A 17,233-nucleotide genomic window follows, 5' to 3' on the forward strand; every position below is an offset into this window, starting at 1 on the left:
TCTTACTTTATGGATAAATGGTGTTTCTACTTGTCTCCCAGTTGCTGATCCGGTACGGAATATTATTTGGCAATTGAAGTGATTTAATGGTTGCGAAGTGATTGGTATAATTTGTGGGTCTTCGTTTATGTTTAAGTTTGGCTCAATTCTGCTGAGTGCGTCAGCAACTACGTTTTGCGACCCTTTTTTGTATACGACTTCGTAGTCGTAAGCGGCCAGGATAGTTTTCCATCGAAGTAGTTTTGGATTCTGGCCTTTCAGATTTTCTAGCCAGATTAAGGGCTTATGGTCTGTGACTATTTTGAATCTACGCCCGAAGAGGTATGGTCTGAAATGACCTACAGACCAAATGATGGCTAGCATTTCTTTCTCTATCGTAGAATAGCGTATTTCCGTGTCCGATAGTGTTCTGCTAGCAAAAGATATGGGTCTGTCATTAGTGTCTGGGCCTTGTGACAACACAGAGCCTATCGCATAATTACTTGCGTCTGTGGTCAGCGTGAACGGTTTATTGAAATCAGGGTATATGAGTATGGGATCATTACAAAGAAGATCTTTCGACATTTCAAATGCTTGTTTAAATTCATCGTCTATTATTATAGATTTCTTCCCTTTTAACTGTCTCGTTATGGGCTTAGTTATTTTCGCGAAGTCCTTTATGAATTTCCTGTAATAACCCAATAATCCTAAGAATGATTTAATTTCCCTGGTTGTCTTTGGGCAGGGGAAGTCTTTGATGGTTTGAATCTTAAGTGGGTTTGGTTTGACTCCTTCCTGGGTTACGATATGTCCCAGGAAATCGATTTCCTTCCTTAAAAAGCTACACTTGCTTGGTTGGATTTTTAGATTTGCGTTTTGGAGTTTTGTGAAAACCGATTTAATATCTGCTATATGTTTTTGGAGTGAGGGTGAGAATACTATTATATCGTCGAGGTAGACGAGACAGACGTTACCGACCAAGTCACCTAAAACGTTGTCCATAACGCGTTGGAACGTGGCAGGGGCGTTCTTGAGGCCGAAGGGCATTCTCGTGAACTCGTAATGCCCATTTTCGACGGTGAATGCCGTCTTGCTCGCATCGTGTGGGTTCATTTGAATTTGGTGAAAGCCACTTGCTAAATCTATCGTTGTGAAATACATGGTCTTTCCTATGCTGTCTAGTATATCTGCAATGTTCGGGATAGGGTATCTATCAGAGACAGTCTTCTCATTTAATTTCCGAAAATCGATTACCAAGCGCCACTTTTTTTCGCCTGTGATGTCACTTTTCTTAGGTACGACCCAGACGGGTGCACTCCAGGGGGAATGGCTGTTTTTTATGATGTTTTGTTCGAGCATTTTTGAAATTTGCTTTCGAACTTCGTCTTTATGTACAAATGGGTAACGATAAGATTTTGTGTGAATCGGTATATTATCTGTTGTTGGTATAGAGTGTTTGACGGCGTTAGAGAACGTTAGTTGGTTGTTTTCGTTGTGGAAAAGTCTTTTGAATGACTTGCATAGTTTGAGTATGTGTTGTTTCTCCTCGCTGTTGAGGTGTTCCGTCTGAATGTTCAATTGTTGGTCGTCCGGTCGTTCTGTATCTGTTGCCGTGGACATGCAGTTTAAATATTGGTGGGTTCGTGGAGAGAACTCTTCTGCCTGTAACGGTTCCTCGAGGTAAAGTGTTTGGATCTGGTCTGAGTTATTGCAGACTTCGAAATAGGCGGATCCTGCGTTTGCGGTGTATAAACCGCCTGTTATGGATATTTGATTATCCAAATTTGTGGTTTCGCATATAAAGTCTCCCTGCATGAAGTTTACTGGGAGCGGAAGTAGCATTTTGGTATTTTGTGGCAGGTTATGTAATGTGTCTACAGGGTTTGCCCTTGTGAGGATTGGGATGGCGGTTTCTGGTGTTTCTAGTATGGATTCGGCAAAGTTTATTTTTGCATTTAGGCTAGATAGGATATCCATGCCTAGGAGACCATTGAAGTGGGGGTGGAAATCAAATAATAAGAACTTAAAATTGACCATTTTTCCGAATTGTTTGAAATTTAATTTATCTGTATATTCCCGAATTTTGAATGTACTGAGGACAGTGTGGATATTGATATCTGAGGTTAGTTTTTTGATATGATCTTCATTAATAAGTGCTGGATTTATGAAAGAGTAAGTAGATCCTGTTTCTATAAGGAATTTGAGAGGGTTTGACACCATGGAGTTTGGTGATAAGAAAACAAAGGGCAAGGAAGATCCGTGAGTCTTCTTGCTTATGTATCCGACTGGCTTCCCGAGGCTTCTACTAGAAAATTTACATCATCGTTGATGTTGCATAGCGGAGCGCTTGGATTATGGTTGTTCCTGTTTTGGTGACTTAGGGTCTGATCCGGTTGGTCGTTATTGTGGAAGGGGTTCCTGCCCAGAGTTTTTCTATCTTGTCGACCATTACTATCGTTATCGGAATTATTTTGACGTGTGAAGCGTCTATTATTATTGTTGTTAAAATTTTGTTGTCTCTGCATAAAGCGGCTATTATTGTCATTGTTGGTGTTATAATGTCGGGTGTTATCATGACGAGCGTTGTTGCCGCTATTATAGTTCTGTTGTCGTGGTATGTAGCGACTGTTGTAGTCACTATTAGTTGGTTGTCCTTTCGCGTATGGGTGATTCCTGTATGTTGGGCTGTCGCGTCGTCGGTTTTCTTGGTGTTTGTTCAGGCTTCTAGAGAAGTTTAATTCAATCTGTCCGTACTCGTATGCCTTCTCGATTGTCTCTGGCCTTTGATACCTAATGGCTGACCTAAATGGGTCCTTTAATCCAACTAAAAATGCATTTAGGCAGAATCTGTCGTATTGGTCACGTTTGGCCGCGAGAGTCTGTCCACTAGGGTCTGTTTCTCTGGCGAGTGACATTAGTTCGCTTCTTATTTTTGCGGTTGAGTAATATAATTTCCCCATAGTGAGTCCGTCCGGAAAATTGTGTAGCTCTCTAACAAGCATTTCTTCTGTTTTTTTGCTAGAGTATAGTCGCTTGAGGTTTGCTTTGATGTCATCCCAACTAAGGAGTACATCGCAGACATTCAGCGCTTCGTCTGCCCTGCCTTTAATTTTGTCACGGATAGTTCCAAGTAAGTACTGTCCGCATGTTGCTTGATCCACTGATGAGGCTAACAAAAGGAGCTGATCTACTCTGTCTATAAATCTATCAAGATTGTCAGGTGGGCCTTCGTAAGTTGGTAGTTGATGTACGAGGGTTAGTAGTTGTTGTAAATTAAGGTTTGTGTTTATTGAAGAATTGCTAACGGTGGGGCTTAGTGGCCCTGATGCGTTACCGGAATCCATAGCGTTGGTGGGATTATTGTTTTGGGATGGAACCGACTGGTCTTTCTCTTTTGTTCCTGTCGCTTCCCTTATCTCAGATAGACCTGATCCGCTCCTTAACCCTAATCTGCCCCTAACTGTGTTACCGGTGTTGGCTTTTTTCCTTAACATTTACGTGTAATGTATTTTTGTTTACAAGTAATGTGCATGTGTATATAAAATAGTAATAATGTAAGTAATGTAGTAATAATGTAGTAATAGTGTAAATAGGTATATTAATAATATGTATGGGTTTTTTTTTTTTTTCTTTTTTTTTTTGTATAGGGAAAATTTTGGGTGTTTGTTTGGTTTGTATTGTTTTCGTTTGTATGTTAATGTAGTAATATATTGTATTATATTTTGTGATACTATGTATATGTATCTATGTTTAAATGTGTATTATAATATGTGGGTATTCTTTCGAAAATAAAAGAGAACCTGGATGTGTGTGTCTGTTACGCAGTTTCCTCTTTTCCTTGTTTCCCGTGTTTAGTGTTGATTGTATGTCATTCGTGTAGTGCTGCTGTGCTTACTTCCAACTTTGTAGTTTTCATTTTTTTTTCTTTATGTTTTTGACTGTAATGCATAAATTAAATAAGTATTCAATAGAGTGTAATTTAGAGGTTAGTGAACATGTGACAACAAAAGACGTTAAGCTGTTTGTGGATTGTTTTGTTGTTTTCTATTATTTTTCTTGTTTTTTTTTTTTTATAAATGTATAATGTTTTTCTTAAATTAATTGTATTGCTTTTATATATATATATATATATATATTTTTTTTTTTTTTTTTTCGAAGTGGTTCTTTTCTCGCAGTGCGTGGTGTGCAAACAGAATTCAACAGAATTTAACAGTGTACAAGCGAACGCGGCGCCACTATGGCGCGACGTCACCTCTTGGCGGCAGCCAATGTACAGGATGCGCCGACATCGCAAGGATTTTACAAGCGGCGCAACACAAACACATACATGCTTACTTGATTTGCAAAAGGAAACTGTATCACTGTGTATATATTTATTTTCATTTATTATTTTTTTTTTATTATTTTTTTTTTTATTGTTATGAATAATAATTGTCCAGGTTTTATTATATTATTTTTTATTTTTTTTTTTTTTTTTTATTTGTAAAATAAATTTGCGTTCATGTAAATTGATAAATAAAAACGATCCCGGTGCCTTAACAACGATTGTTGTACACATATTCGGTCGTTAATCACACAACTCACATTTATCTATTTTAAATCACTGTGCGGAGGATCCCGTTGCCTTGGCGGCGACTGATGTATATATTCACTTCTTGATCACAATGAAGTCTAGTATTTGGCTTATTTAGTTCTTCACCACTTCTTGCGCAGCGAGTTCTGGTCGCAATGAAGTCTAATATTCAACTGATCTAGCTCTTTACCACTAATTTTTTATAACAACTCGCAGTCAGCGACAGCGGCGCCAGCCTATCGTCGCGCAAAACAGTTGTTCTTAGAACTATGTTAAAACTCGCAGTCAGCGACAGCGGCGCCAGCCTATCGTCGCGCAAAACAGTTGTTCTTAGAACTATGTTAAAACTCGCATTCGGCGCCAGCCTATCGCCGCGCAAAATAGTTGTTCTCAGAACTACGGAATTACAACAACCATTCGCAATGCAAAGATGGGCTGATGCAATATTACCATAGTGATGAAATTACCATTCTGGTGAAATAACCAAAAAAGCATACCAACCACATACAAACGGTCACCACGCACAGCAGTTTGATATTTGAAATTTTTCTTTTTTTTTTTTCTTTTTTTTTATTGGTATCATTTTATGAGTTGGGGTGTATGGATGATCCCGGTGCCTTATCAGCGATTAATGTACACTTATACGGTCATCACACGCAGCAACTTGTTGGTATAATTTTTGTAAATTGTCCTGCACAAGCGATCCCGGTGCCTTATCAGAGATTGATGTACACATATACGGTCGCCTGTGAAGCAATTTGAACTTGATTTTGTTTGTTTCTTTTGCTTTATTTGCACTTGGACGTCATTATGTTTAATAACTTTTTACTTAATTTATTATTTCACCACTCACTACTAAAATCCCCACAACCACTGCCGTCACATGTTCATCACCTCTCTAGAATTAGAACGATAAGCGTAGTGGGCATTGTTAATCCCTTGTCCGTAGTCCGGCTGCGCCAGTTACAATCCTGTGGCCGGGGGAGGAAAAGCTTTCAAAAAAACAACTGTGCAGTTCGGGGTATGAAACGAGAAGGAATCTCTTTATTACAAAAAATTATATGCTTAGGCAAAATGTCTCTTCGGCCGAGTTCGTGTTGGCGATCTTCGTTAAAACTCCTCGGCTCTGGATTTGTTGCCGGGTCGGTGTTGTTTCCCTGTGGCCGGGGAGAGGGGCATGTTAACTTGCGCGCTGTTGGCCAGTTAAACCGCACTCGATATTATTTGTTAACATCCTCCTACTGCTTCTGCTGCTGCTCCCTTAGTACTCCATCATGCCCCTCCCAGGGGTGCTCCTCGGGCAGGGACGCAAACTAGGCTTGCTGAGCTCGATCCGCTGGTTGAGCCCCGATGAAAGATAAGGGTTTTCCAGACGGAAAATTCCGGCCTTTGACACTGCCTGCCAGTCCGCCGCCTGGTTGCCTCCGTTGACACTCTTTTCGTGACCTGGGCAACAAAAGGTTATGCATCTGTATGTAAATGAACACGGCTTTCGCCGACACTTTTCCCCGCAAACAGATTTTCACAATCCGCGTGGACACTGGCACTATGTGATTGTTCTTATCAGCACCTGCAACGATGTGCACTCTACCGGATCTCACAAGGAAAAGAATTTAGCACGGAAACGGATGAAGTCGCTTAGCCCCTTTTCTCTGCCACAGCATAAAATTTCCTAATCAGACTAAAGCTTTCCAGATCTTCCCTGGCGCATCGATGAGCTATCTGGTATTTTTATCCAAAACTCTGTTCTGGCAGAAATGCAGCTAGCTAATTAAAACCTGCATGTGGATTAAAACTCAGCTTAAACAACGTAAAGCTTTTACCGAAATGCCGCGACGTTATTCCCGTCGCGTAAAGCTAGGCTCAGAGTATCACGTAATTTAGTGCATACTTCTAGGCAGAAAATGTTTATATCTTTTTATACCCGTTACTCGTAGAGTTTTTTTTTTTTTTTTTTTTTTATAATAATAATTTTTATTTATTAAGGCATACGGGAAAAACTTGGAGCCCCTTTGTGTCCTTCTTTTCTATTGATTCAGCCCATTTGGGCGCGCCGGCTAACTACAGTTAGCTTTTTCTATTTTACAATGATTTTACTACAATTACATAACATGTTTAGAGCGCTGGCCAGCCGATTTCTGTGGCGCTCCAACCTGTCATGGTATCTGCTCGAGTGCTGGTTTATCTCGTCAAATACCGTTGCGAGTTTCAGGTCTCTGTGCAGGGTGGTGTTTCGCACAAACCACTCGCATCCGGTGATGAGTCTTGCGACCTTATTTTGTATAGCCTGGATCCTTTTGATTTGGCTGTCGCATGCCAAGCCCCAGATTTGGCACCCGTACTTCCAGTTTGGAGCTAAAATCTGTTTGTAGATTGTCAGCTTGTTGGATAGCGACAATTTACTGCGCGGACAAAGTAGCCAGTAGTGCTTCGCCACCTTAGCACGTAGGCGCGTTCTAATGTCGGCCACATGCTTGGCAAATGTGAGTCTGCAATCCAGAAGCACTCCAAGGTATTTGGCTGCGTTCGGCTGTGGTACAGGGGCTGCCTCGATGTACGTTGTTGAATTTACTGCTATTGATGCCAATGTTCCAACGTCTTGCCCATTCCGAGAATCGATCTGCAAAGTCCTGTATACCATCCGCTGCGTCGTGCTCGCATCGGGACCTGTAGGTGACGCACACGTCATCGGCAAATATGGCCAACATTGAATTCCCGTAAAGGCTTACATCCGGCTGCGGCATGTCGTGGCTATATAGGCAGTAGAGCAGGGGGCCGAGGACACTTCCTTGTGGAACACCAGTGCTCGGTGGAAATTGCTGAATGGAAGCGCACAGCGAGCCTCCTACCTTCCAGGTACGATTTTAGCAACCCATAATATGGAGCAGGCAGCGTCTGCTTGATTTTTAGCTGAAGTCCAATGTGCCACACTCGATCAAACGCTTCTCGAATGTCCAAGAAGAGGCTGTTGCAATATTCCTTGCTGTCGTAGGCAGTCAGAATTTGCTCGACGACCCGATGGAGCTGCTCGACAGTACAGTGGCCAGCACGAAAACCGAACCGGGTAATCCCCTGGGCTTCCATAATCCTTACAATCCGCACAGCAATCATTCTCTCAAACACCTTCGAAATTGAAGGGAGGAGACTGATCGGCCGGTAGGAGGCGGGCTCCCTTTCCGGCTTGCCAGGTTTGTGGATCATGGAGATTATCCCGAGCTTCCACTGATAAGGGAAGTATTGCAACCTCACAATAGCGTTGAAAACCAACGTTATGTAGAGGATTGCTTGACTGGGCAGGGCCTTCAATGTGGCGTTGCAGATGACGTCATGTCCTGGTGCTTTGTTGCTACTCTGGCGCACAATGACTTCGGCTACCTCGCAGGGTTCAAACGGCGTGATTGGCAGATCCATTTGAAGCGCTTGGTTCAACCGCTCCTGAGTTTCTTCAACCTGTTGCAGGCTGGCAAGCTTGAATGGTTGAAATCGCTCAGCGAGGTGCGCAGCGAATACCTCCGCTTGTCCCAAGTCGGTCCGACACCATGTCCCGTTGCTATCGACTAAAGGCGCCTTCCTCGTGCAACGCCTTTTGATTGCGCGCGTGGCCATCCACAGCGAATGCGTCGCTTCGCTTTCGACTCCAGTATTGGCGAGCCTTTCGTCGAACCATGCGGATTTGTGCCGCACCAACGCGCATCGGAGCCTACTCAGCGCTCGATTCCATTCCGTCTTGTCCAACGGGTGACGGGACCTCATCCACCTAGTGCGTAAGCGCCTCTTCTCAGCTATGAGCAGCAGGATCTCCCTGGTTATTGGGATTCGATCTACCGCGGGCTGCCGAGATATGCTGCGAGTTGCCAATCGAGCTGCTGACTTGATATGGTTGGTGAGCAGTTCAATAGCGTCATCAACATCCTGACCAGAGTTTAAGGTAGTGTTGAGGGGCAATGTGGATTCTAGTTGCGATTGGAATACCTCCAGGTTAGTACGCCTAGTGATAAGCCGCTCCATCTTAGGGTAGCATATTGACCCCGCATTCAGCGTAATTACCAGAGGCAGGTGGTCGGAGCTAAGCTCAACAACCGCACTTATGTTAGCGTGAATGCCCAGCACACCCTTTGTCAGTGCAAAATCAATGTACCCTGGGGAGCCTCTACTGCCATACGGGTATCTTGTTGGTCCTCCTGTTGATAGCGAGTTCACCTCCGAGTTAAGGACGAGATTCGCTAGTGCAATGCCTCTTTGGTTGCTCCTTCCCGCACCCCAGAGCCAGTGGGACGCGTTCCAATCGCCCGCAACGATGAATTTCGTCTGGCACTCTTCCAAAATGTCCTTAAACTTGTCCGTAGTCCATGCAAATCTCGGTGGGCAGTAGACCGCACCAAAGCTTATAGGACCAAGTGCCGTTTCAATAGCCGCCGGCGCGAGTTGCACCTTGTCAGTGGCTATTGGTGTTAGCGGGAAGTGGGCAAGGCTAGATTTGATCAAGATAGCTGCCCCGCCTTTGGCGTTGCCAGCACTCGGATCATTGGCAATGTAAGCTACAAAGCCGAATAGCTTGGGCGCCTCTGTCCCCTTGCAGTGTCTCGCTGAGCAGTAACACATCGATTTCATGACGTCGCACGAAACACTCCCCTTCAAGCAACTTCGTGGATACGCCGTCGGCGTTCCACACTAGGATGCGCAGCGGCATCATTATGGGGCTTGCTGCGCATGGAGGGCAGTGAGCAGATTAAGAATCTGCCCCTGCTGCTGTGTCTGTTGTTGCTGCTGCTTTAGCATCATCATCATAAGCTCCATCTGCTTTTCTTGGAGTGCCCGGAGGGAGTTAATGCTATCACTCAGTGCCTTGAGGATGACTTCGATGTTGTTGCTGGTGTCCGTAGGCTGCTGGAGTTGATCTCTCGTCGTCCTTTGTCGGCTGCGGCTCCTGTCGTTGCAGTGCTGCTGGTGCTGCTTTGCTATGTCTGCATAGGAAAAGCTGCCTTGAAGGGTGGCAGTCGCCCTGCTTCCGGTGGTGCAGCGTGGCAAACTTCTACCCGTACCTTCGGTTTTGCTTCCAAGTCCACTCTTCGGCCTCGAGCGTTGCAGATACTCCTGGTACTTGGTGCAGCCCGAATAGTTGGCTGGGTGCTGTTTACCACAGTTGTAGCAAGTGCATTCCTCACTGCGTGGTCGAGTACACTCCTTGGCAGGATGCTCTCCACCGCACTTCACACATATGTGTGTTTTACGGCAGTATTTGGCCGTGTGACCAAACTGCTGGCATCGGTGACATTGCACGATGGCAGTGCGCTTGCGAAGTGGCTCTATTACCACTCTCATATGGCATAGAGTCTTCACTGCCAGAATCTCCTTGTTATTGGCCACAGCGGCAATATTAATAAAGAACATATTGACTGGCTTTGTTGTGGGAGTGCCAGGCTCGCTGCGCTTTAGGGGCGTATGTACATCAAGTACCTTGTGACCAGCTTTTTCAATCTCCTCCTTAATCTGGGCGGTCAGCATGCTGTGGTGCAGCCCTTTTACACAGACTCTATACGGTCTGTCCTCCTTCAGATGGTAGCAATGAAACTCGTATTGCTCGTCCTCTAGCCAGCTGACGATACTTCGAAACGTGCTTGCATCAGCAGCGTAAAGTCGCATGACACCACCCAGCGATGCTCTAGCTTCGACCTTGCTAATGTCTTTTAATTCCCAGCATCAGCAATTTGACGTTGTTGACACCTTCAAGCACAATTGGTGGTGGCTTTGGTTGCGCTTTGCCAGTAGCCGCCCTCTCCTGCGCAGCTATAGCAGCTTGGCGGCTGGTGCTGGGCTGCTCGACACTTTCAAGTTCAGATTCCATGTTAGCTGGCGTGTCCGCGAGGAGCCCGAAACGATTTGCTCGGCCATTGTAGCTAGCTTGGGAGATATCATCCTTCTTGCCAGAGTTCAATTTTTTCCTCTCAAGATTTGGAGAAGCGCCTGGTATTGTCTTTGTTGTGGGAGTGCCAGGCTCGCTGCGCTTTAGGGGCGTATGTACATCAAGTACCTTGTGACCAGCTTTTTCAATCTCCTCCTTAATCTGGGCGGTCAGCATGCTGTGGTGCAGCCCTTTTACGCAGACTCTATACGGTCTGTCCTCCTTCAGATGGTAGCAATGAAACTCGTATTGCTCGTCCTCTAGCCAGCTGACGATACTTCGAAACGTGCTTGCATCAGCAGCGTAAAGTCGCATGACACCACCCAGCGATGCTCTAGCTTCGACCTTGCTAATGTCTTTTAATTCCCAGCATCAGCAATTTGACGTTGTTGACACCTTCAAGCACAATTGGTGGTGGCTTTGGTTGCGCTTTGCCAGTAGCCGCCCTCTCCTGCGCAGCTATAGCAGCTTGGCGGCTGGTGCTGGGCTGCTCGACACTTTCAAGTTCAGATTCCATGTTAGCTGGCGTGTCCGCGAGGAGCCCGAAACGATTTGCTCGGCCATTGTAGCTAGCTTGGGAGATATCATCCTTCTTGCCAGAGTTCAATTTTTTCCTCTCAAGATTTGGAGAAGCGCCTGGTATTGTCTTGCGCTTTACAGTTTGGAAGCGCTGCACTACTGCGTCACCTGAAGCAGAGTTTAGGTTGCGGGTGTGAAGCCCAGCTGGGGATTCATTGGCGCTCGAAAAGGGGCCAGTAGTCGGAGTCACCGTCGTGGTAGTCTCGGTTACGCCGTTCATCGTCTCAGGTTGATTGACGGCTTTTCTAAGCGCATCGCCAAGCATCTCTTTGTATCTTGTTGTTTTCATACTGTCTCTAGATTTCGTTTTTAGAGCACGCCTGGAAGTATGCATCAAATCACCAGGGTCCTAGTCAAGACTTGGACTCTGGGATAGTTGGAGCTTTGAGCTCAACAGCTGATTTTTGTGCGCAAGCGATCGCGTGGCCGCTGGGAGCCCCACTTTGTGTAAATAAATTCACAGTCTTTTTTAAAATGAAAGTGGTTAAGTTCCACTACAATATCACTGATATCGACTTGAGGGTCACTACTAACAATTTGTGCCACTATTTTGGACTTGTCTTTGGTTTATCACGGCGAACAGAAATTTTCACTTTTCGCGTTCTTATATCTTTTATTGTTTATCTATAATTTATTTAGCGGCTCTTCAGTCGAAAGGAAAATCGGGAGGATATTTTTGTGAAAACTGTCTTTAGTGTTATCACGTGAAAAGCACTACTCACAACAAACTTGAATGCGAAAAATTGTCCTCATTTTATCCTGACCCTAATACGACAACATCGTTTAAGGGGTATCACAAAAAATTATCTCCTCCAATTGTAATTTATGCAGACATTGAGGCTGTTCTTGAAAATTACAAAACTTGCTTGAATTCTTCTGCTACTTCGTCAACCACGCAAGTACAAAAGCATACGGCATGTGTAGTTTTTTTTTATGTTGCCCATAAAGATTATCCTATGTTATCTTAACGAGCTGTGGACCTACGAAGGTAAATAGAACCACATTTTTATAAAATTATATTTAACTTACATATTTAAATTGTATAATTTTATGGGCGTTTATACAACGTTTTGTAAACCTCTTAAAGAAAAAACTTTAAGTCTGTATTACAAATATTGGGTCAACTCCAAAAAACCGAGCGATGAACAGCTTCAGAATGGAAATTGTTCCGCCTGTGAGAAAGGGATAAATGCGAGCGACCTGGACAAATTCTTCGACCAATTTTCTGGAGAATACGTAGGTCCCATTCATAAGAACAATAAGCAATAAGCATATATCAATATCATGGGATGCTATGCTCAAGTTCACTAATGTAAATTTAGAACTAATAAGTGAATTTTTATATATATATAATATAATTTTAGTATAGTATAATTTTTTAAAAAGAGCATTTCGGGGAGGGTTGACTCAATGCACTCAGAGGATTTCTATAGCAAATAATAAATACCTAAAAAGCTTTGATCCAAAAAAACCGAACAATTTTTTAAACTATATAGATGCCAATAATTTACGCCTATCGGGGTTTAAATTTTTGGGATCAAATTGATTCATTCGGTAGTATTGGGTATATGCTAGAAGTTGATCTAGAGTACCCTGCCGATAAGCATGATTTACATAATTATTTACCATTCTGTCCTAAAAGTTTTTAAGCTAATGAATAATGCTGTTTACGGGAAGACAATGGAAAATGTAGCAAAGCGTCGTCAAGTAGCTTTAGTTAAACTTTACCAATCTAAACAAAATTCTCCAGGTTTAAGACAGCGCATAGCTAGAAATGATTTTCATAGCGTTGAAATATTTGAGCCCGACTAAGCAGCAATTGAGTCAACACCGACTAAAATGATGTTTGATAAACCCATATATATAGGAGTATCGGTTTTAGAACTCTCAAAATTTCTAATGTATGAATTTTATTATAACTTTCTTTTAATTAAAAGTCCTTCTACGAAAATAATATATATGGACACAGATTCATTTATATTATCTTCAGGAGAAGATTTTTATGAAACTATAAAACACAACCCACAACGCTTTGATAATTTTAACTATAAGCAAGAAACCCAATTTAATATAATAAAGCTAGTGGAAGTGCAAAGGAGAGTCATCAACACTGACAGTTTTTGGCGGTTTGTGGGCGTTAGAAATGGCGTGGCAAAAAGTTTTTTGGCAAATCGATAGAAATTTACAAGACTAATACAAAAATGAAAAAATATCAAAACATTTTTCAAAAGTGTGGGCGTGGCATCTTTGGGCGGTTTGTGGGCGTTAGAGTGGGTGTGGCAACATGAATCGATAAACTTGCGCTGCGTCTATGTCTCTGGAGTCTGTATGCTTAATCTCAACTTTCTAGCTTTTGTAGTTCCTGAGATCACAGCGTTCATACGGACGGACAGACAGACGAACAGACGGACATGGTCATATCGACTCGTCTATTGGTCCTGATCAAGAATATATATACTTTATATGGTCGGAAACGCTTCCTTCTGCCTATTACATACTTTTCAACGAATCTAGTATACCCTTTTACTCTACGAGTAACGGGTATAATTATTCTTAACTATAAGGATGATAAAAGATATATTTTACCAGATAATTGTAACACGGTCATTATATGTAATATATAATACTCAATAATACAAAATTGTTGTATACCTTTATACATTACAAAACAAGAGAGAACGCTATAGTCGAGTTCCCCGACTATCTGATACCCGTTACTCAACTAGTGGAAGTGCAAAGGAGAGTCCTCAACACTGACCGTTTTTGGCGGTTTGTGGGCGTTAGAGTGGGCGTGGCAAAAAGTTTTCTTGCAAGTCGATAGAAATTTACCAGACTGATACAAAAATGAAAAAATATCAAAACATTTTTCAAATGTGTGGGCGTGGCAGCTTTGAGCGGTTTGTGGGCGTTAGAGTGGGCGTGGCAGCATGATTCGACAAACTTGCGCTGCGTCTATGTCCCTGGAGTCTGTTTGCTTAATCTCAACTTTCTAGCTTTTGTAGTTCCTGAGATCTCGACGTTCATACGGACAGACAGACGGACAGACGGACGGACAGACGGAAGAACAGACGGACGGACAGACGGACGGACAGACGGACGGACAGACGGACATGGCCAAATCGACTCGGCTATTGATCCTGATCAAGAATATATATACTTTACATGGTCGGAAACGCTTCCTTCTGCCTGTTACATACTTTTCAACGAATCTAGTATACCCTTTTACTCTACGAGTAACGGGTATAACAATACGGAAATGTAAATAAACAAAAGAAAAATTGAATTTGAAATTATTTTATTGTGTTTCATTACTTAAGCATATTATGGCTGTAGTCGAAACCGCTCCACTTTACAAGCACCTGGTTTTTTTTTCTTTTAATTATTTTCTCTATTAGAAACGCATTCTTATATTTTACTTTCTGAAGTTCCTCGTCATAAAACGAACCTTGAATAGGGTTACTCATGTAATCTTTTATTTCAAACGTTACAGGCCCTGTAGACTTAACTTTTAAAACTTTAAAAACTTCTGCAGTCCAATTAGGTTCATATCCCTTCATAAATACTCGCTTGTATTTACTTATTCTAACGAAATCCCCTACTGAAAATTTATGTTTTGGGAATATTTTTGGTATATTATATACTGATTTTAAAATGAACTCTTAATTTTTGGCACACACATCCACAGGATTCATTTAATTTGTTTGATGATAAGAATTATTGTATTGATCTACAAGAAATTTGATTTTATGAATCCATTTATAGTCACCCTTCATACTGAACATTTTCCACATACGATTTTTTAGAGTTCGATTGAAGCGTTCACATATAGAAGCCTTTAGGTGTGTATAATGATTTATCCCTAAGAGCGGAATTAAAAAATTCTTTTCCTTGATCTGACTGAATTTTCTTAGGTCTACATTTACTATTTCTAAAAACGGTTTCCATTGCCTGTACTACATCTAGGGCAGACTTTGTCTTAACCGCGGTTAACGGTTAGTAAATATATATATCCCTTAATTTCTTTACTAAATGGAATCATTTCAACTAAATCAATTTGCCTTGTATCATTTATTCCTTTTTGAACGAATTTTCGGCGTTGAAAGTATTTCCGAGCAGGCTTATGAATTTCATTAGCAACTTGTTGTTTGCTCATGATCAGGATTTTATTTGTTTGAGTTATTTTTTATTATAAGACGTTGCTTGATTAGATAATAGTGATTGCTTATATACTAGTACATCCCGTTTTATTTCAACACGCATCTATTTAGAAATTTCAAAACATAATCGAGTTAAATCTAGTTGAACATCTTTATCATAGGAACCCTCTAAATCAGACAGTTGAATATTTAACTTTTGTAAGAATGCACACTTAGGAATTATATGTTTGTGATAAAGATAAATAACTTGTTGTCGTAATATGGAATTGCAACACAAAAATGTGGTAAAAAGGATGCCCAATCTTAATAAAGATCTCCAGGACTCACAATCGAACTCAATTCTGTTACCATATTGATTAATTACAAAAACGTACTGCTTATCTGATTTCCTAAATCAAAAATTACACTTTATTGAGGGCATGCAAGGACGATCAATAATAGTATCTGGCATCAGGAAGTCATACTGGTCAAGCTTCAGCTGTATATATTTCTTATATGTGAGCAGTTGCATCCATTCGTCTTTATCAAATCCAACGTAATTGTTTTTACTTTCGTGCATCCAAATCATGGCCGAAAAACTACGAGAAGTTGACAGACCACATTTCAACTTTAAGTTATGACCAACATAATATTCGAAACCAAAAATGACTTCATGATCCTGGGTCTTTCGAGACGACTTCATTCTTTTAGTTATGCACGTATCCATTGGCTTAGAATGCTTTATTCAAACTAAAAGTATATTTTGATCTTTGCGGTATATAAAAGGAGGAAGCCCCTCCAAACTCACCCTCAGTTGAATAAAAAGTATATATAATATAATTTTAGTATAGTATAATTTTTTAAAAAGAGCATTTCGGGGAGGGTTGACTCAATGCACTCAGAGGATTTCTATAGCAAATAATAAATACCTAAAAAGCTTTGATCCAAAAAAACCGAACAATTTTTTAAACTATATAGATGCCAATAATTTACGCCTATCGGGGTTTAAATTTTTGGGATCAAATTGATTCATTCGGTAGTATTGGGTATATGCTAGAAGTTGATCTAGAGTACCCTGCCGATAAGCATGATTTACATAATTATTTACCATTCTGTCCTAAAAGTTTTTAAGCTAATGAATAATGCTGTTTACGGGAAGACAATGGAAAATGTAGCAAAGCGTCGTCAAGTAGCTTTAGTTAAACTTTACCAATCTAAACAAAATTCTCCAGGTTTAAGACAGCGCATAGCTAGAAATGATTTTCATAGCGTTGAAATATTTGAGCCCGACTAAGCAGCAATTGAGTCAACACCGACTAAAATTATGTTTGATAAACCCATATATATAGGAGTATCGGTTTTAGAACTCTCAAAATTTCTAATGTATTTTTTATTTTATTATAACTTTCTTTTAATTAAAAGTCCTTCTACGAAAATAATATATATGGACACAGATTCATTTATATTATCTTCAGGAGAAGATTTTTATGAAACTATAAAACACAACCCACAACGCTTTGATAATTTTAACTATAAGCAAGAAACCCAATTTAATATAATAAAGCTAGTGGAAGTGCAAAGGAGAGTCATCAACACTGACAGTTTTTGGCGGTTTGTGGGCGTTAGAAATGGCGTGGCAAAAAGTTTTTTGGCAAATCGATAGAAATTTACAAGACTAATACAAAAATGAAAAAATATCAAAACATTTTTCAAAAGTGTGGGCGTGGCATCTTTGGGCGGTTTGTGGGCGTTAGAGTGGGTGTGGCAACATGAATCGATAAACTTGCGCTGCGTCTATGTCTCTGGAGTCTGTATGCTTAATCTCAACTTTCTAGCTTTTGTAGTTCCTGAGATCACAGCGTTCATACGGACGGACAGACAGACGAACAGACGGACATGGTCATATCGACTCGTCTATTGGTCCTGATCAAGAATATATATACTTTATATGGTCGGAAACGCTTCCTTCTGCCTATTACATACTTTTCAACGAATCTAGTATACCCTTTTACTCTACGAGTAACGGGTATAATTATTCTTAACTATAAGGATGATAAAAGATAT

Source organism: Drosophila santomea, chromosome 2L, assembly GCF_016746245.2.
Source record: "Drosophila santomea strain STO CAGO 1482 chromosome 2L, Prin_Dsan_1.1, whole genome shotgun sequence".
Classification (NCBI taxonomy): Eukaryota; Metazoa; Arthropoda; class Insecta; order Diptera; family Drosophilidae; genus Drosophila; species Drosophila santomea.